This window comes from Oncorhynchus kisutch, linkage group LG2, assembly GCF_002021735.2.
Source record: "Oncorhynchus kisutch isolate 150728-3 linkage group LG2, Okis_V2, whole genome shotgun sequence".
NCBI classification, from domain to species: Eukaryota; Metazoa; Chordata; class Actinopteri; order Salmoniformes; family Salmonidae; genus Oncorhynchus; species Oncorhynchus kisutch.
The window spans coordinates 46,799,593-46,821,950 of record NC_034175.2 but is presented as its reverse complement, the minus strand read 5'-3'; positions in this window follow the sequence as shown (position 1 = coordinate 46,821,950).

Below are 22,358 nucleotides of genomic sequence, written 5' to 3'. Positions count from 1 at the left end.
ACATTTACATTATAGCTCATTAACCAATTACAGCCCCCCCCCCTTTAGGATTTCACATTCAGCAAGTCACCAGCATAGGGAGTTCTCTTTGAATCCATTTTCCCATTCATTGTGTTGGTGCTGATTGTAAAATTGACCACACCTTCAATTAGCATAGAACCCACTGGAAAGGTGATGTACTTGTTTAGTGTATTGTTCCAAACAATATGGTCTTAAAATGAACGGTAAAACTTGACACCTAGTATCATAATATGACACTGTCATGACCCATATATTTACAGCTGTTGTGACATCTATTGCATTATTTTATAGCTGGTTATGACACCTACATAAGTGTCAAATCCACATTGATTTAAATGTGTTATTTCCCTGCCTAGAAGTTTCCTTTTGTTTGAAAGTTTGTTTCTTAAATCCTTTGTACTCATACCATTTTTTTCTAAAAATGTTTAATTCATATTTTAAATTACTTGTAGAAAACACACTTTGATACTGTCAAGAAGCAGTATCACCATCCTGTCACTTGACGTGGACTAAGAAAATACACTGAGTATACAAAACATTAAGAAAGGCCATGACAGACTGACCAGGTGAAAACTATGATTCCTTATTGATGTGACATGTCTTTAGACAATTGAGACATGGATTGTGTGTGTCATTCAGAGGGTGAATGCGCAAAACAAAAGATTGAAGTGCCTGTGAATGGGGTATGGTAGTAGGTGCCAGGCGCTCTGGTTTCTGTCAAGAACTGCAACGGTGCTTGTTTTTTCTCGCTCAACAGTTTCCCTTGTGAATCAAGAATGGTCCACCACCCAAAGGACATCCAGCTAACTTACAACTGTGGGAAGCATTGTATCAAGTAAACATGGGCCAAGTCAACATGCACATTAGTGTATAGTTTGAGAAACAGACGCCTCACAAGTCCTCAACTGGCAGCTTCATTAAATAGTACCCACAAAACGCCAGTCTCAACGTCAACAGTGAAGGGGCGACTCCGGGATGCTGGCCTTCTGGGCAGAGTTGCAAAGAAAAATACATATCTCAGACTGGCCAATAAAAATAAAATATTAAAATGTGCAAAAGAACACAGACACTTGACAGAGGAACTGTACTGCAGTAATGCAGGTTTGTTGTAATGTAAACTGGAATTGTTATACGGTGAATTATCATTGAAATAATCTGTCTGTAAACAATTGTTGGAAAAATTAGTTGTGTCATGCACAAAGTAGATGTTCTAACCGACTTGCCAAAACTATAGTTTGTTAACAAGAAATTTGTGGAGTGGTTGAGAAACAACTTTTAATGACTCAAACCTAAGTGTACGTAAACTATCGACTTCCACCGTAAGTGTATTTGCAGTGTATTGTAACCCATCCAATTTCCTTTCTCTAAACCATTGAGGGAGGTAATGCACAACCTTATTTGTTCTGTTGTACTCAGATTGTACTCAGATTGTACTCAGATTGCAAGATCTGTCCTTGAAAGTATGTATTTATTTTATAACAATGCATACTCTCAAATTATGTTGGTTTATAACTATAGAAGACTATAAAAAAACAGCAAAATGTTGGAGTGTCTACTCACTAGAGACAAAGAAGACATATGGATACATTCCCGGACCTCCAATACAAGATTTTGAGGAAGCGTTTGGAATCTGGTGGCGGGATGCCAAGGAGAAGAACCCTGAAGACTTGGAGTCTACCCCCTATTCCTCCACCAACAACTGAGGAACTTGTGCATTCACAAGTGAGAAGAGTGCTAGGTAAGTAAAAAACTGAAGGCAGGAATATCAGGTAGAATTACGTCAGACCTCAGAGTGAGTTATAACAAAGCCTGTAGGGGATGATACCAATGCAGTCAATTTTTATTATACCTTTATTTATCTAAGCAAGTCATTTAAGAACAAATTCTTATTTTCAATGACAGCCTAGGAACAGTGGGTTAACTGCCTGTTCAGGGGCAGAACAACAGTTTTGTACCTTATCAGCTCGGGGGTTTGAACTTGCAACCTTCTGGTTACTAGTCCAACCACTAGGCTACCCTGCCGCACCAATTGTCTTTGACAATAGGAAAGTGAATATTTGGATAACGTGATGAAACCACACTCTTTTTATCATTTCACAGTATCGCAGTGGAGGCTCCTTGGAGGAGGAAGGAGAGGACCATCCTCCTCAGTGAAATTTCATAAAAATAGTGAAACACACAAAAAAAAAATCTGGGATGTCGAAATAATTTCAGAATGATTTAAAGTTTCCCTCGCATCATCCATTAAAAGTTAGATTAAAGAGAGACGTTGACGCAGTGCATGTTTTTTGTGTGCGCTCAAGTAAGCTTTGCAGTTTACACCTGTATTTATTTAGCAAATATGATAATGCAATCACTCCAGACAGACCCAAGCAAAAACTAATTCCAGAAATGTTGCAGTAGCCTACGCTACACCAAAACATGAGAGATCTGACATGCTGTATGGGCTGAAAACGAGACAATGTTTCATTCTGATCAACTGTAGTCTACAAATAAGAGCAGCTGCATACAGCTGCATACCTGCAGGCCCATTTGGTCAGGGTGAACTAATTGAATTTGTTGTGTATTTATAGTTCATTTGTGTGTCAGGATAAAATGTGAATGTGTTCAAATTTGGTTTATATTCCAAATTGGGCTGGCTAGGCTGTCTATATGTTTTCAATCCAAAATTATTAACTGGAATTAATCAATCAACATAATAGTGATGACAGTACATTTTTTATGAAGCCTAAAGTTGCATAGGCGTGCATGATGCATAAAGCAAGCTTAGCCCTGTGAGTTCTATTGTCTATCAGTTGTCTCTGTGTCTGGGTAGAGGAAATCCCCCTCTTAATCTAGTCTAAATATAATTAATATGGACAAGCAACAGGTTGCTGCAGTTTGACAGGGTTTTCATCCCCCAGGGCCAGGAGTATTTTTCAGGAGATTTTTAAAACCATGTGACCTGATTGGGGCGGCAGGTAGCCTAGTGGTTAGAGTGTTGGACCAGTAACCGAAACATTGCTAGATTGAATCCCCGAGCTGACGAGGTAAAAATCTGTTGTTCTGCCCCTGAACAAGGCAGTTAACCCACTGTTCCTAGGCCCTCATTGTAAATAAGAATTTGTTCTTAACTGACTTGCCTAGTTTAAAAAAAGGTTAAATAAATAAATAAAATTAGGAAAAACTGCTCCCATCATAGCCCTTATAAAACTTTTTTTTAAACTGATTAAGCACTGTCATACCTTATAGGATCCAGAGTTTTCCTGGTTAGGTTAATAGAGAAGGAAAAACTCAGGGGGTAAACATTGCCCCACCACCCTGGGACCTATGGGGCCACCAGTCTGCTTGGAGTTGTCAGGTATGTGGATTTATTCAGGAACGTTTCTTGGGCTACTTTGATGTGTCAAGTTGACGAGATGCTCAGTCTGTGTTTTACTTTGTGAATTTTGAGATGTCTGAGTTTAACTTCATGGAAAATTGTAGTTCAAACCTACAATGTCACTGCTGTAATGGAATGTATCTACTATTTGTATTTCCAGCGAAGTCCCCTCCTGTTCGCTGATTTAAAAGGTGATGACTACTCCACTACCATTGTCAACTCTCTCCTGACATGAACTGAAGCCACATCTCATGTGCCCGCTCATCCACTGGCATGTTGAATGTCTCCTCTCCATGCACTGAGTGCCCCTATTCATTTTCTCTCATTTCTGTATGTAGAGTCAATTACATACAAACACAATCACATTATTACACATCAATGATTTTACTCCTTGCTTGGACCAACTCGTTCTTAGCTCTTTGGTCTAGCTGTGTAGTGTGTTGTTTTTTGTCTTCCCAGTCAAATCCTGTCCTGCGCTGAAGTCAAGCCTCTGAACACCTCAACTCATGCCTCATTCCCTCATTCAATCACTGCTGTGATGCCTTCCCAACACTGTGAAAGTAGCCCCCTCATTCCCATTCCCCATAATATTGTACTATAAATGTCTCTATTAAGTTATTTCGGTTAAAATAATTAGTCTTTGATGATTTTTGAAACACACTTTGTCGTCTCAGTGCGTTCCACGCCTATGCCGTGGGTCTCCCAACCTCAAAAGTCACCAGTTTCCACTGAGGTATCGATATACTAAACCTCCCCATTCCTCATTCTTTCCCTTTCTTCTAGCGTCGGGTGAACCTCAAGACGATGCAGGAGCTCCAAAAACCTCAGCAACCCTGTGAGAAACCCAGGTAACGACCCACATACATACAAACCACTTTACACCAAGTACATTACAATCACAGAATATGAAAGAAGCGGTTTCATTTAGTTTTTTGCACTACAGAATTCTACAGAGCACCTGGCTCTCCCTCTACCCCTGCCTCTTGCCCTGCTAGTTGGAGTGCCATCAACATTGTCCAACGCAACCAGCACATACAATGAATGACGTTAGCAGGACATCTAACATCTTGCTATGAGAAATACTTTCTTACATACATTGGCTATTTGAAAACAATTTCACAAGGTTGGAACTATTGCAGCTAGCACGGAAACTTGACAAATTGCACGGAAACTTGACAAATTGCACAACTGTTGTTGTAATACACCAAGAAAAATGGGGATAGCTCCTTTAAATCACCCAGAAAATATACCTCTGTTGATATCCCATACATTATCAAGCATTTCACAAGTTTTCCAGATGCTGACTGTTAACTCTTGGTCTGTAGCAGCTTCCCAGCAGAATGGGCTTTGGGTAGGGCAGATGAACCTGTAGCCATATTACTTCAACAATATTTAACATGAGATCCTCTCTAAGCTTTACAGGAATGTGGTTCTGAATATAAATGGTAACACCTCCACCTTTTGGCATTTCTGTATTTTCTGTAGATGTTATAACCATGTATTGCTACCACTGTATCATCAAAGGTATTATCTAAGTGAGTTTCAGAGATTGTCAGAATGTTAATGTAATCAGTTACCAGCAAATTATTGATTTCATGAACCTTGTTTCTTAAACTACACATATTAACATGGGTTTATTTTTAGTACTTTTTTAGCACCCATGAGAAGCAGGATAGCGTACTCCCGCTTCTGCCTGCGATAGGTCCAGACCTCCCACAGCAGGCAGTGCCCTGTCAGATACAGAGCGAGGGAAAGGAGCCGAACTTGACGATGAAGCCTCTGCTGGAGTCAGCGTAGATGGAGTCAGCACCGCTGTCGCAGACACAGGCATTCCCAGCAATGAAGGCGTACGTAGATCAGGCACCAGTGCAGTGACGCTATTCCTTATGTCAATCTGCTCCGAACCTCTCGCAGTCACTCCCGTCAGCTTAGCAGCAGGCCGCTGCGTTCAGTTTCCACGACTTGAGACATGGGACCAGCGTTTATTGGAAAAATCTTCTTGCTGTTCTCCATCTACTTCACTACAAGATGGAGGAGACGGATACGACTTCTTTGGCAGGCAAGTTCGAGGTAGTACAGACCATTCTGATAGGGACAGATGACAAGGCGAGGAAACATCCACCAGACCCGAGCAGCATCCATTAACAGGAGTTGAGAACGAGAAAGTTCCAAGACATACTCCATATGTTAGAGCACGCTGTAAGGAGTATAATGACACCAAGATGTTGTCTGTATCATGTATGTTTCACAGATCATAGTGTCAGCAGGCATGTACACTGTATGTGAGAATTGCCAGAACAATCAGAGATACCAAAAATATTTTCCCCTCCTGCTGGCGTGGAATCGCCCAATAGGCTGTCTTAGAAAATGAGAACAATTGTCAAGGTGTTAGTTAGTCTTATCTTTGAAGAAAAACTGGATAGACAATATGAGAAATGTTCCAACGCTTTTCATGTCAACAACATACGCCTGACCGTTATGGGTTTTTACAGGGGAGTGTGAAATTGAATCTGACAGGCACCCTCTGTAGTTCCATGGAACAAAAACACACGTTCCTAGATTGCATGTTCCACGCACACACACAGACAGGAGACTTCACCTCAACTCAGAACAGAAAGGAGAGGAGCACCCTCCTCAAAGCAAATATTAGCAGGTTTATTTCACGGAGCAAGAGGAGTGAATGTAATATTGTTATTAACACGGCAGACTTAGGGTTATAAGGATGTGGAATGTGTCACAATCACCTGTTGTTGATGGTATTCATGTGAACAATTAAGAGGGAGGTCAAGTGGTCAACTTCTGCAAGTAGCAACAAGCTTTCCAGGACAACGGTCCGCAACTGCTGGGGAAGAAGCAGTCCACTGCATACAGTTTAACATTCGCCATCAGTGATAAGTAAAAGAGTTATAAGTAGTGCAACTACTGGTCTCAGTCATTTAGACCAAAGCCTTTTGTAGTCACTTGAATTGCCTAACGGAATGTCACTAAATGATATGTGTCAGCAGTGTGAAATTCCCTCATCACCAGTGAAGCTCATGACTGTAACTTCACTGAACCTGTAGGTAGATTGCTGTCTTAGCGCTGAAGGAAATCATGATTCAAACATGGGAAACGGTCAGTGAGGAGGTAGCGAGGAGCCACGTCTGTCAAGAGCAACACGTGTTGCTTAGAGCTCCGTGCCTCAGTCTTCCCCTTGAGGTGTTGGATCTTACACAACACTGCACTACCAGTCTTTATCAGTCACCACAGCGTCAGGCCCACCGTTAGCCAACACATTCCTCACTGGAGTATGTCATACTGACGGATTACTCTGTCAAACTTTTATCTCTCTGATCAATAAAGTCACAGTTTGGATTACAGTATATCTAACAAGAACTAGGGCATAACATGTACATTTGAGGCAATGGAGATTGAATAAGTGTTTTTTTCTCTTCATATGTAGCAATAGCTGGTAACAGGAATAAAAGTTGGTCAGTAGGCTTATATTTGTCTTCAGAAGACGTGATGTAAGAGAATGGCAAGGAGGCAGAGAGGAAATGATTGCCACCATATCATTTCTATCATGACATTTGCAATCTCCTCTCTCCAAACAAAAAAGCTTGTCCCAGATCGACATTAACCAGAGGGAAAATATATGGACCGTAGAATGATTCAGTATATATTGTAATGTTTCCATAATATCAAGTTACTAAATAAACATGCTACCGTATAGTTATGCGTTTTATTTTTGGTATGGAGTCTGTCACCCTATGCCAAGTATTTCACTCCATTAGAAACAAAAAATATGTTTCTTTGATTGCTTTAAAAACAGTCCGATAAGAAATAACATCACACCACAGAATGAAATTAGCCAGTTATTGATACAGTACAGGCCAGAGAACATTGGGCTTATCCTTATCTGTGTAGGACAAGTAACATAATAATAAGTGTATCAATGTGAAACCAAAAGAAGCACAAAAACAATACAAACTGACGTCAGCATTCAACTATTTCAAGGAACTTGGGGTTTTTAGAGTTGTGTGGTCAGCTTTTCAGACTTTTTCCTAAAAGTAATTAATGAACACAAGCATTGCTATTGCCATGGTTTATCAGAAGAATAAAAAAACATGGTTCCAACTTATTATGAAAAGTGAAGCAGTTGGGCTGACTAACATCTAATGTGATTGATGTGGGGAGTTAGTCACCATAGAACACACCACCTCTTGATAATTTCAACAGATAATGTAGCTAGTAAGACATCATCACATATCTACCACCCCCAGTTAACTTCTTGATGCACCCATCCCGTTAGCGGGATCATTTTCATCAACATCCGCTGAATTGCAGAGCGCCAAATTCAAATTAAATTACTAAAAATATAAAATTTTCATGGAATCACAAGTGCAATATAGCAAAACACAGTTTACCTTGTTGTTAATCCAACTGGCGTGTCAGATTTCAAAAAAACTTTTCGGCGAAAGCATACCAAGCATTTATGTAAGGACATCTCTCTCAGCAGACAAAACATTACAAACAGCTAGCAGCCAAATAGATTGGTCACGAATGTCAGAAAAGCAATAAAATGAATCGCTTACCTTTGATGATCTTCGGATGTTTGCACTCACGAGACTCCCAGTTACACAATAAATGTTCCTTTTGTTCCATAAAGATTATTTTTTATATCCAAAATAACTCCATTTTGTTGGCACATTATGTTCAGAAATCCACAGGCTCGACCGGTCACGACCAGGCAGACAAATTCCAAATAGCATCCGTAAAGTTCGTAGAAACATGTCAAACGTTTTGTATAATCTATCCTCAGGTTGTTTTTACAATATATAATCAATAATATTTCATCCAGACTGTACCTCCTTCAATAGGAGAGAGAGAGTAAATGTCTGCTCCAAGCTTTTGCGCATTTAAAATGCTGCTGGCACCCAGCCATACAATGACGCAATGTGATCTTTCGTGCTAATTTTTCAAAATAAAAGCCTGAAACTATGTCTAAAGACTGTTCACAACATGTGGAAGCCATAGGAAAAGGAATCTGGTTGATATCCCTTTAAATGGAGTGAAGGCAGGCAATGGAACAGAGAGCTTTCAGGAAAAACAGCACTTCCGGGTTGGATTTTCCTCAGGTTTTCGCCTGCAATATCAGTTCTGTTATACTCACAGACAATATTTTGACAATTTTGGAAACTTTAGAGTGTTTTCTATCCTAGTCCGACAATTATATGCATATTCTAGATTCTGGGCCTGAGAAATAGGCAGTTTCACTTGGGTATGTTTTTCATCCAAACATCAAAATACTGCCCCCTACACTCAACAAACTAACCCACCATCTCTGTGTTACAGTACATTACAGTGCTGGCAACATTGTGACCCATGAGCAATGTAAACATGTCATTCATATTTCATTGGGGTATTGATTTGAGGTCCGAGGTGGGGGAGCAATGGGACTAGGTTAGCCTCTGTAGCAGTTTGGCTGAAATTATTTGTGGTTTATTCATGTCCAGGAACTCCTAGGAAGGGACAAACACTATCACACCTTACATGCTCAGGTTTGGGATGGCTCTTCCTGACCTCGTCCTCCTGAAGCAAAAAGGAGATGGAAGTGTAGCGTCTAGAATTATTTGGTCATCTTTTTTGTTTCATTACTAAGAAAGCTAAAGAGGATTCAGTTAACTATATACACTACCGTTCAAAAGTTTGGGGTCACTTAGAAATGTACTTGTTTTTGAAAGAAAATCAAATTTTTTGTCCATTAAAATAACATCAAATTGATCAAAAATAAAGTGTAGACATTGTTAATCTTGTAAATGACTGTTGTAGCTGGAAATGGCTGTTTTTGAATGGAATATCTACGTAGGCGTACAGAGGCCCATGATCATCTGTACATAGCCCATCCAACTACTATACATTCCCATATTGTTATTTATTTATTTTTGCTCCTTTGCACCCCAGTATCTCTCCTTCCAGTAGGCGCTCCAGTAGGTATATTTCACTGGTCACCCCCAAAGCCTATTCCTCCTTTGGCTGCCTTTCCTTCCAGTTCTCTGCTGCCAATGACTGGAACGAATTGCAAAAATCACTGAAGCCGGAGTCTCAAATCTCCCTCACTAACTTTAAGCATCAGCTGTCAGAGTAGCTCACAGATCATTGCACCTGTACATAGCCCATCTGTACATAGCCCATCCAACTACTTCATTCCCATATTGTTATTTATTATTTTTGCTCCTTTGCACCCCAGTATCTCTACTTGCACGTTCGTCTTCTGCTCTACTTATCACTCCAGTGTTTAATTGCTAAATTGTAATTGCTTTGCCACTCTGGCCTATTTATTGCCTTACCTCCCTAATCTTAGCTCATTTGCACACACTGTATGCTTTGTAATTCCATGTGTAACTCTGTGTTGTTGTTTGTGTCGCACTGCTTTGCTTTATCTTGGCCAGGTTGCAGTTGTAAATGAGAACTTGTTCTCAACTGGCCTACCTGGTTAAATAAAGGTGAAATTTAAAAAAATAACATAAAAAATGGATTGGGGGAAAGATGAACGGAGCAAAGTACTGAAAAATCCTTGATGAAAACCTGCCCCAGAGCACTCAGGACCTCAGACTGGGGGCGAAGGTTCACCTTCCAACAGGATAACGACCCTAAGCACACAGCCAAGACAAACCAGGAGTGGCTTTGGGACAAGTCTCTGAATGTCATTGAGTGGCCCAGCCCGAGCCCGGACTTCAACCTGATCGAACATCTCTGGAGAGACCTGAAAATAGCTGTGCAGTGACACTCCCCATCCAACCTGACAGAGCTTGAGAGGATCTGCAGAGAAGAATGGGAGCAACTCCCCAAATACAGGTGTGCCAAGCTTATTGCGTCATACTCAAGAAGACTCGAGGCTGTAATCACTGCCAAAGGTGCATCAACAAAGTAAAGCGTCTGAATACTTATGTAAATGTAGTATTTCCTTTTTATTTTTTATAAATGTGCAAAAATGTCAAACAAGCTGTTTTTGCTTTGTCATTATGGGGTATTGTGTGTAGATTGATAAGGGGAAAAAACGATTTCATCAATTTTAGAATAAGGCTGTAACGTAAGAAAATGTGAAAAAAATCTAGTGGTCTGAATACTTTCTGAATGCGCTTTATGCAGTATGCCACTTAGATGAAACTTTATGCTTACAATGTTCTACTATGAATTCAATTGGCTGTTTTTCCTTTAGCAATGCACTTCTGATGTCTGCTAATATTTGGTTTAGTGGCCTTCGTCCAACCCCATAAAATGCCTATTACTTCTGAACTGTCACCTGAAAGCTTATCCATTGCTAATTCTGGCCCAGTAAAGGTAATGTTTTCCAGAGGAACCGCCATTATCCCCTTTCAATTTATTTGCAGGCTTTTGTCCTGTCCTTAACCCTCTGCAAAAACATCAGTCCCCCTCCCCTCCTCAGTGTCACAGGCCCTGGATGTGAAGTGACAGGTTATGGAGGTGGAACTAAAGCTAATCACCTCCTCAAGAACAGTTTAAAGCAAGAGGGACTGCATGGAGGAAAGGATTATAACTTTGGTCAGCCACTGAGAAGTACAGAAGCACAGGCTGAACTCCCTGTGGATACAGAGACATGCAAACAGAGCTTTAAAAAGTCTCTCATCGATTCCATTTGTCAGAACCTATTGTGGTGTCTCATCCTGATGGTTAACTGGAAAAGTCACGAAATTAGAAAGTTCAACTGAAACTTCTACATTACAGTATATCAGGGGTCTGCTCTGTGAGCTTCTTTCACTTTTCTAGCTTCAGGCTACTTTACCTTAACACTCCCTGTGATCCTCGTACCCCTTTTTTTCCTTCCCACTGTCTGGTTGCTGAACCAGATAGGACCGAGCCAACAGGTGGCCTCTCCTAAATCATTGTCCTGGAGAGTCGATAGGCTAGAGTCTACCCATTCCTGAGTGACCATCCCACACATTGTCTGGAAGACATCAGCTTGACGTTGAAACGTCAGTCACCTATACTCATCCCGAACAATGGATTAAAGTGAGTTTAAATAAATTAATGTCTGCCTTTTTTTGTTGAGTGCTCCAACTAGTTCAAACCTCAAATTACTCATTTTGGAAGTTTTTCTTGGTAAACCCTTTTCAGTTGAGTCTTGGTTTTCCCCATGGGCATGGACTGGCATGAAAGAAAGACAGTCCTTACAAAAATGAATTTGTCACGGCAAACTTCCAAGTTTGTGGCAAATTTGCTTAAATCTAAATAGTGTGCCACAAAATGTTGCCAGAAGATTCCAAATGTTTGCCACTAGTGGTAAAGCTGAAGCAAACCTTTGGCAACAATAGAGGGCTTGCAGTTGATGTACGATGCCTCCTGTTGGCCATGTTGGAAGACAACCTCATTAATTCTTCAGGCAAAAATAGTCGAGTGGCTATCCCAAACTGCATGACAACAGTGCCTAAAACTAGTTGATTCATCCCCGCTGTCATTTTTCTGTGGATTATTTGGCTGCTCTAACAAGGCAGTGAAGACAATGGGAAAACACATGTTTATAGATTCCCTGCAATCATGAAACACCATTGGTGATACCAATGAGGTGAGACTCAATAAAAAAGAAACGTCCACTCACTGTCAACTGCAATTATTTTCAGCAAACTTAACATGTGTAAATATTTGCATGAACATAACAGGATTCAACAACTGAGACATAAACTGAACAAGTTCCATAAACATGTGACTAACAGAAATTGAATGTGTTCCTGAACAAATCAAAAGTAAAAGTCAGTATCTGGTGTGGCCACCAGCTGCATTAAGTACTGCAGTGCATCTCCTCCTCATGGACTGTACCAGATTTGATTGGGATAACATCTCACAGCAAGAACACTCTTCCACCAAGGCACTTGCAAGTTCCCGGATATTTCTGGGGGGAATGGCCCTAGCCCTCACCCTCCGATCTAACAGGTCCCAGACGTGCTCAATGGGATTGAGATCGGGGGCTCTTCGCTGGCCATGGCAAAACACTGATATTCCTGTCTTGTAGCAAATCACGCACAGAACGAGCAGTATGGCTGGTGGCATAGTCATGCTGGAGGGTCATGTCAGGATGAGCCTGCAAGAAGGGTGCCACATGAGGGAGGAGGATCTCTTCCCTGTAACGCACATCGTTGATGTTGTGACACACGGCACCAGACCATGACGGACCCTCCACCTCCAAATCGATCCCCCTCCAGAGTACAGGCCTCGGTGTAACGCTCATTCCTTCGATGATAAACGCGAATCCGACCATCACCCTGTGTGAGACAAAACTGCGACTCGTCAGTGAAGGGCACTTTTTGCCCGTCCTGTCTGGTGTGGCAATAGTGAATTTGTGCTCATAGGCAACATTGTTGCCAGTGATGGCTGGTGAGGACCTGCCTTACAACAGGCCTACAAGCCCTCAATCCAGCCTCTCTCAGCCTATTGCGGACAGTCTGAGCACTGATGGAGGGATTGTGCATTCCTGGTGTAACTCGGACAGTTGTTGCCATCCTGTACATGTCCCGCAGGTGTGATGTTCGGATCTACCAATCCTGTGTAGGTGTTGTTACACATGGTCTGCCACTGCGAGTACGGTCAGCTGTCCGTCCTGTCTCCCTGTAGCGCTGTCTAAGGCGTCTCACAGTACAGACATTTCATTTGATTGCCCTGGCCACATTTGCAGTCCTCATGCCTAAGGCCCATTCATGCAGATGAGCAGGGAATCTTTCTTTTGGTGTTTTTCAGAGTCAGTAGAAAGGCCTTTTTAGTGTCCTATGTTTTTAGACCTTAATTTGTGACCTTAATTTCCTACTGTCTGTAAGCTGTTAGTGTCTTAAAACCGTTCCACAGGTGCATGTTCATTAATTGTTTGTGGTTCATAGAACAAGCATAGGAAACAGTGTTTAAACCTTTTACAATGAAGATCTGTGAAGTGTTTTGGATTTTTATGAATTATCTTTGAAAGATAATGGGGAAGCTATTTTTACACCTTCAAAATTGACCTTTACAACAAATAGTTGCATGCTTCTATCATCACATTTGCAGACTAATGTAAGCCTACTATTCCTAATGTGGCTGGAGACATTAGCAGAATATGTTTTAATAAGATGATAGCCTCGGCCTACTCTATTGACACTGACAACAGTTCAATAAAAACAAATGCTTTGAATTTCTTGAAAGCAACCATGTAATCTAGGCCGAAAAAGGGTCCTGGCTAAAATATATTTATTTCATTTTAGATAACCCTAACTCTTTTCCTAACCTTAACCTAATTGTCCTGTGCTGCTACATTAATTCTCCTAACCTGCTATGTAAACGTTTCTAATCTGCTATGAAATGTCAAATATTAGGTTAATTTGACACGCGCTGGATCCCTTCTAGCCATGACTATGAAAAGGGGAGACACAAATTCTACAACATGACATCCATATAGCCTGGAGGACATTATTGTCAGAAATATCTCCAGTGGTTATCATATATTCACATAATAACGCAATGATCATTTGTTGAGAACTTCATAAGAGTGTGGAGGGGGGGGGTGTATGGACGTTCGGACAAAGGCCTCAATGGTATAGGTCAACCTAATGTGGTGACTATTGGTTGTTCCAGCCCCAACAATAGATTTAATCTTTATATGGCACTAAAACTCCTGAATGAATTAAACACAACCAAATACTTGCCCTGGTGGTATCGGTGACCTGAAGAAGTGATATTCTAACATCAGGAGTACTTGTCATTTGTTGATGTAGGTGTACCAGCTCACCTCTATCAAGGTGCTGGCACAGTGCTGAGCAGTGCTGCAGCAGCATCAGTTTATACTTCCACTACTTTGTCCTTTCCCAGATATGAAAGGAGACATCCCTCAGCTACACGAGATGGTTGTCATATGGTGTGCTTTTGTCAATCTGAATGATTCACCTTGTCGTCATGACAAAAGTGCCCTCTCAAACTGTATGAATATATGAAATGTAATTTGGAATGTGTAAAATACTATTGTTTACGATATTGTGAACATACTGTACTTTAATAATAGGTTATATTGTTGTATGGGTCAAATGATACGTATTTTGTCATTTCCACTTAGACCCATTGAATAAAAAGTTTTTTTTATAGCCCAACTGTTTTCTTTCTTTGAGAATTGAAAACATTTAGCAAAGACAATGTAATTGTTGTGGTAGTCTTAGGAAAACCATCTTAATTATCACAGTAGTACCTCTTGGGTGCCACTCATACCTACTGAGAGAAAAGTATCAGGCATTGAATTTGTTAGTAGTAGTTGTGTGTATGTCTTAAGCTAAGGACCTCATCATCTCCCGCTTCCAGATGTTTCACCACCTAGATTACAAGGGTTGGATTTGCACTAAACAATTTCATGTCAGCACAATGGATGTACAAAATCTAGTATAATGATTAGCCTCATACATTGTCTACTGGTTTCATTTTTAAATTGAGAACATATATCTGAACAACACGTAAACAATGTGCGAGTTAAGCTACTCTCTACTTCAGGTGCACAATGTCAAGGGGTGCATTGCAAATGCCCATTATAATAATGCCATCACACTGTAGGCCAGTGGTTCCCAACTCCTCGAATACCCCAAACAGTACAGTTTATTGTAGCCCTGGACAAACACACCTGATTCAGCTTGTCAACTAATCATCAGGCCCTCAGAGTTGAATCAGGTATGTTTGTCCGGGGCTCCAACACAAATGTGGGTTGTTGGAAGTCCTCAAGGACTGGAGTTGGGAACCACTGCTGTAAACCTATGGCTGCATTGGTGTTGCATGCCATTATCAGCTGCAAAATGGGTTCACACGGCTGATATCCTGAAACAATTGTGACAATCAAATAAAACTAATTGGAGAGGATATGACTGAGAATACAACACAGAAACAGACAAATTAGAGAAGGATTCCCTTCTTTATTGCCGGATTGTGATCTGTGATTAATCAACATCGACACTAGTTCATCTTGCATAATAGTTAAGTTAACAATTAAAACAAGTTATTACAACATGTTATTATGCACATCTGGTTAGAATGCACATGTTCAGTGTGTGATATTGGAATATGTTTCTGATTGGATGTGCATAGCTTGATTTGCAGGCCCTCATTGGTTGTTGGCCAGGGTATTCTAGTGTGCTGCCTTTGAGCGAGTGCAGATGAACTCAGTTTGGAACCGGCTATGTTTTTATCCACTGTCATGTTGGAAATAAACAATCTTCGTGATGTTAATGCTTTATAGTGTCGATTTTCTCTTTGCGATAACTAAAAAGAACCCGCTTCCTTTAACCGGGGATGCAACAGATTGGCTACAAGGTACCAGACTTTTTGTCTGGCGGGGAACAGAGAGAACAAGAAAGTGCTAGCTCCGTCAAGACATTCTGTGTAGAAAAGCTAGCACCGAAGCTGGCATTCGGCAAGGCCTAGGAATTTCACTTTGAGGAAAGTGAGGAAGGTTTCGAAGCCTATTTGGAAAGGTTAGAACAGTATTTTGAAGCTAATTGGCTAAAGTACAAGGATGATAAGTCAAAAGCCATTTTTCTAATGATTGTTAGCAGAAACACTCACAATTTGTTAATGGACTTATGTGCGCCACAGAAACCAAGTGAAAGACATATTGACAGAGTTGGTTGCGCTGTTAAAAAGTCACTATGTACCGAGGACAAATTTTATTGCTGAAAGATGCAAGTTCAATGCAACTTGAGGGAGAGTCGATTAGTTAGTACTTGGCTAGTTTAAAAAAACTATCAGCCACGTGTAAATTCAGTCCGTTTCTTGAAGAGTCATTACGGGATAGATTTGTGTGCAGTGTTTAAAGTGCAGAGCTGAGAGACCGTTTACTGAATGTAGCTCACACAAAATACTTTTTTGAAAGGACACAGCCAGGGCATGCCGCTCGCTTCAAATGGGAAGGAATGACACGAAGCAAGCACAATGGAACAAGCTTCTGGAAGCTACTGAGGGAGAGGCCTCCTCTGCACGAAGATGAGAGGAACAACGATGAGACACACTAGGGCAACGCACACCAGTGAGAGAGAGGACAAGAACGTCATTGCAACAAAGAGGAGCATTGCGTCACACTCCAGCATCAGAGTGATGAGCATTACATCTCACATGAGAGCGAGACATCTGATAAAGGGACATCAGCTGTTTTCACCACTGACTATGACTTGGGTAACGTTAAAGGAACTGAACTGTTTGCATTAGATACAGACAAGAACATGACTAAACCGTACTATGTGTATGTAAGGGTAGATGATGTGAGACTCAAAATTGTTGATACAGGTACAGCATATTTGTGATATCAGAAAGGTTGTACATCCGCAGGTTCAAAAAGGTGAAATTGAGCCCTGCAAACTGTGTTAAGAGGGTACAGTAAAGAGTCACTGGCTCTAATAGAGAACATCTCAGTCAAGGTCAAGTGTAATGGGAGCACTAAAACTTTAGACTTACTGGTGGTCAAGGGAAATGGTCCTGCGCTGTTGGGTAGAGACTGGATCAGTCAGTCAATGCTAGACTGGCCACGTGTACACAGAGTAACAGCTGTAGCGACAGTAGAGGGTTTGTGTGAAAAATATTCCTCTGTTTCAGCCAGAGCTGGGAATGCTAAAAGGTACAGTATCACAGCCAAGATACATGTACTGTACCTAAGTTCTGCAAGCCTCGCCCAGTGCCATATGCACTTAGAGAAGCTGTTGAAAAACATCTAGTCAAGTTGGAGACAAAAGGGGTCTTTACTCCAGTTAACTACAGAGAACGGTTGTGTGTATACCAAAAACAGACAATACTGGAAGAATGTGAAGATTACGAGGTAACTATCAATCAGTGGCTGGAAGTAGATCACGCAGGACTTGTTCACAAAGCTGACAGGGGGTGAGAAGTTCACAACGCTGGATTTGTCACAAGCATACCAACAAGTACAGTTAGAGGAGAGATCTAAGCCCTATCTCACCATGAATACACATAAGGGGTTGTTTAAGGTCAACAGGCTTCCTTATGGTGTTGCCTGTGTTCCAGCTATTTTTCAGAAAATGATGGGTCAAATCCTACAAGGTATAGATGGGGTACATGAGAAATCTTGAAGAATTGCTAAAAAGACAGTCTGCCATCTGAAGGTTAAAAGAGAGAAATGTTATTTATTCCACAACAGTGTAGCCTATCTAGGTAATGTGATAGATGCAGAGGGGATACACCCTATGAAACAGAAAACTGAAGCTCCCATTCCTACAAACACCACCGACCTCAGGTCTTTTCAGTCCTTACTTAACTATTACGGCAAATTCTTTCCAAATCTGCCTACCATAATTAAGCCTATGACCGCTCTACTGCAGAGAGATGTAAAATGGGAATAGTCATAGAAAAGCCAAAGTGCTTTCGAGGAAGCTAAGAGACATCTATGTACTAGCCAGATGTTAGTTCACTACAACACAGAGCTACCGCTCATACTAGCCTGTGTTGCTTCACCGGTAGGTGTAGGTGCAGGGATTTCTCACAAAACGAAGGATGGTTCTGTGAAACCTTTAGCATTTGCCTCTAGGATGCTTACCAAAACAGAAAGGAACTATTCTCAAATAGAGAAAGAAGTACTAGGACTGGTGTTTGGAGTTATGAAATTTCATGTGTATCTGTTCTGTAGGAAATGTACCTTGCTGACAGACCTTAAGCTTCTTCTTAAAGATTATTGGTCCTTTGGCAGGTGTCCCAACACATGGAGCAGAAGGCAGTGATGGTCTTTGATATCATCAGCTTACACATATGAGACAGTACAAACTGTCCAAACAGCATGGCAATGCAGACGTGTTGTCTAGACTCCCAGTTATTGTAGGGGGCCTACACCAAATCCAGTGTATAGACTGTCATATATAGACGACTTGCCAATCACGGCTAAAGGTATATCAATTCAAACAGAGAAAAAAAAAATTGTTAAGCAGTATGTATTGTCAGGATGGCCAAACCATGTACCAGACAAAGTCTTTAAACCTTATTTCAAAAGAAGGTTTGGACTGTTGAGGATGACTATATTCCTTGGGGTTACAGGCTGGTGGTTCCACAAAGCCTGCAAAGCAGACTATTGGCAGAACTACATGAGAGCCATTGGGGTATAGTTAAGATAAAATCCTTCTCTGATGAAAATATTGAAACTGAAGTAAGTCACTGTGACTTATGCAAGCAGCAGCGTAGCATCCCTGCAAAAGTGCCAGTACATATAGTACATGGAAATGGGCATCAGGTCCATGGGAGAGAATTCACTTAGACGTTGCAGAAGACCACTAGCAAATCTTCTTGGATGTTATGGATATGTTTATGCTTTTCTAACCAATTTCTGTGTTCTATGTTTGTGCTTTTCTAATAACCAATTTCTGTGTTCATGCAAGTGACTGATTGAACGAATCCTCACTATCAGTATCTGCAATTTGGCAGTATGCCCAGAACCTTGTTTTGAGAACGAAAGGATATCTCAGTTTCAAGGTCTCAGCTTGAAGAGAAGAAGCCTCATGAAGTATTGGTCTGTCACATGCATGAACCAGTATTGGTTGGTCACATGCATGAACCAAACGTTAATTATGAATAATGAATAAGCTGAATCATGCAAATAAAACTTGTCTGTGTAAGCAGTATATAAGATAACTAGTGGGATTGCCCCGGTGGAGCTCCTAACAGACATGTACTATGGTGCATCAAGTTTGTTGGAACCTCTCAAGCTTGCTGTTAATAAACCATGATTTACGTAAGATGGACTGCAAGTGTCTCATGTGTCGAATTTCCACAACAGATGCTTATTCTAGATGGTCAGAAATTGTACACATGCAGAGTACTACTTCAACTAAAACTGTTGAGGTACTCAGAAATCTGTTTACTTCCAATAGTCTGCCCCAGGAAGTAACCACAGATAATGGCCCACAATTCACTTCCTGTGAAATGAAAACATTTGTAAAATTGAACTGTATCAAGCATACCCTGTCACCTGCATATCATCCAGCTTCAAATGGGTTAGCTGAAAGGCTAGTGCAAAAGCATAAGAAGTTGCTAGCTAATTACAGAGCAGTAAGGTGGTATGATGTTACAGCAATGTGCTTCTAACTTCCTATATGGCTACCGCAACGCACCACATACTAGTACACATAAAACACCAGCAAAGCATTTGTACACGACTGTCCCTGGTCAAACCACAGTTCTTGCCGAGTGTACAGACTGAAGGGTCATAAGTCAACAGTGACAAACCACAGAAGGTCAGATCCTTCAGATCCTTCTCTGTTGATCAAGAGGTCTTGGTAAAGAATTACAGGGGAGGGGTTAATGTTGAGGGTAACTATGTGAAAAGACATGTGAATCAGATGTTGAACACCAAGCCAAGGAGCCAAGTTGATGCTTTTGCACAGGGAGATGCTTATTTTTATGTAGGAGAATCTTGGAACTATGATGTTGATGACATTGATATGGATATTGAGATGGACAATGCAATCAATGTGCCTTAGAGCACAGCTGCTGAGGCAGTTGAGATGCCTCCACCACAGCCTCAGATTGTTGTTCTGAGAACCTGTCCTGTCCGTAACAAACACCCACCACAGCCTCAGATTGTTGTTCTGAGAACCCGTCCTGTCCGTAACAAACGCCCACCACAGCCTCAGATTGTTGTTCTGAGAAACCGTCCTGTCCGTAACAAACGCCCACCACAGCCTCAGATTGTTGTTCTGAGAACCCGTCCTGTCCGTAACAAACGCCCACCAGAGGCTGGACTTGTAAAAGGACTACTGGAAAAAGACTGTTTACAAAAATGTGTTTGAGAGATAAGCAATATATTATTATGCACATCTGGTTAAAATGGTATGCAGGTGTTCAGTGTGTGATAATGGAAATATGTATCTGATTGGATGTGCATAGCTTAATTGGCAGGCCCTCATTGGTTGTTGGCCAGTCTATTCAAGTGTGCTACCTTTGAGCGTGTGCAGATGGACTGAGCTGTCATGTTGGAAATAAACCATCTTTGTGATGTTAATGCTTTATACTGTTGAGTTTCTCTTTGCAAGAACTAAAAAGAACCCACTTCCTTTAACCGGGAATGAAACACATATAATTTTAAAGTGTACCTTTAAGTTAACTCAGAAAAGTAAAGGTTAGACATTTTAGTAACAAGTAGTCAATACCAGAGGTGGCCAACCTCACTCCACCAATCCCCGATCTACGGGGGGAGCAGACTTCTGTTCCAGCCAGCAATAGCACACTGCAATAGCACACACCTAATTAGGTTTGATACTTTGAATCAGTTGTGTTAGTGCTGGGGTGGAACAGAAGGACGCAGACGCAGCAAGGTTGGCATGCTCCAGTTGTAATAGGTTTATACATTGTGTGTGACTTTAAAACTTTGTTAACAACATGTGTTAACATATAATCCATGGTATACAAGGATGTACCCTTATTCTCTTGGGATATTAATTGGGACCTCTTCATCTACAGACATGGTTTTACAGCTCTCTGTATCTGAGGACAGAAAACATCACAAAAGAAACATGCTGCATTATACTCAAATTAGACAGCACTGAATATTATGTTGCTATATCTCTCTGGCCTCCTCGCTAGGGACTTGAACTTGAGAATATTTTCATAATGTCCTCCCATAAAGGTACAGTACCTGCCCTATCCAAAGTAGCCTACTCTCCCTTATCTGACAGCTGGATCTGCTAGCTAATCCTTTCACCCTTTTTGGATGGCTGTTAGCTACAAATGCATTTTGATAAATACATCAAGATAGCTAATATGAAATTAGCAAACTGGTGATATTTATTTCACTCAGGGGTGCAACATTGGTTTTTAGAAGTTGCGCCGCTGAGTGAATAGATGCCCACATAAACTGGGCATCTGAAGTTCATTTCCTGCACTTCTACTAAGGCTGTCTTTAGTATTTTCTTTCGACGAAACGATTGGTCGAAATGTTAAAATGTGTATTTTTTCCGTAGACACAGTAGCCCTAGGTGTTTTAATAAAATCAACTATATGTACTGATGCTTTAAGCATGATTCTATAATCAAGACACACAAATGACTCAGGAGGAAGCCAGAGATCAAGATAGCCTCAACAGAAGAAGAAAAACTCTTCTCCTGCTACTGCTGGCCTTCGTAGAATTACGCTCCTGAAGTTGCTAGTAATAGGCTACTGGCTACACCAGTGGTGTGCAACCATTTCCATTTGGAATGCCAATTTATCTTACCATTTCTACCGATCTTTGTGCCAGTTATGATTTTCAAATGCACATTTTCGTAGAACAGTTTCATGTAATTTATAATACAAAGACTCTCTCAAAATCATTGTTTGTGGTTAATCTACATTCTAAATCTAAATGACAATTATACAAATCTAAAAGGGACTTTTATTCCCATTGCCAAGTATAGAAAAATAGCCTACATGAAGCGAACACATAAAACATTGTACGAATAAATATCCTATAAATAAATACCCTATGAATCAAATTTGCTGCGCATGACCTGCCTGCAACAAACCTTGAAACATTATATCAACTATTAACTGGGTCGCTTTTAAGAAACTGGCGCTAGCAAACTAGAAACATTGCATAAAATATTCTGGGCCCTCAGAGTTTCCTGAGCCAGTGAGCTCGGGACAGACGCAGCTGTAGGCTATTTGTGCAAGGGATTCGAAGTAATCAGGTATTTTTTGACGCTTCCAATGGATCAGAGCATTACATTTTTCACTTTCCTGCTGAGTGGCTATCAAAAGGGTGCTTAGGGTTATTGTCCTGTTGGAAGGTGAACCTTCGCCCCAGTCTGAGGTCCTGAACACTCTGGAGCAGGTTTTCATCAATGATCTCTCTGTACTTTCCTCTGTTCATCTATACCTTGATCCTGACTAGTCTCCCAGTTCCTGCTGCTGAAAAACATCCCCACAGCATGATGCTGCCACAACAATGCTTCACTGTAGGGATGGTGCCAGGATTCCTCCAGACATGACGCTTGGCATTCAAGCCAAAGAGTTC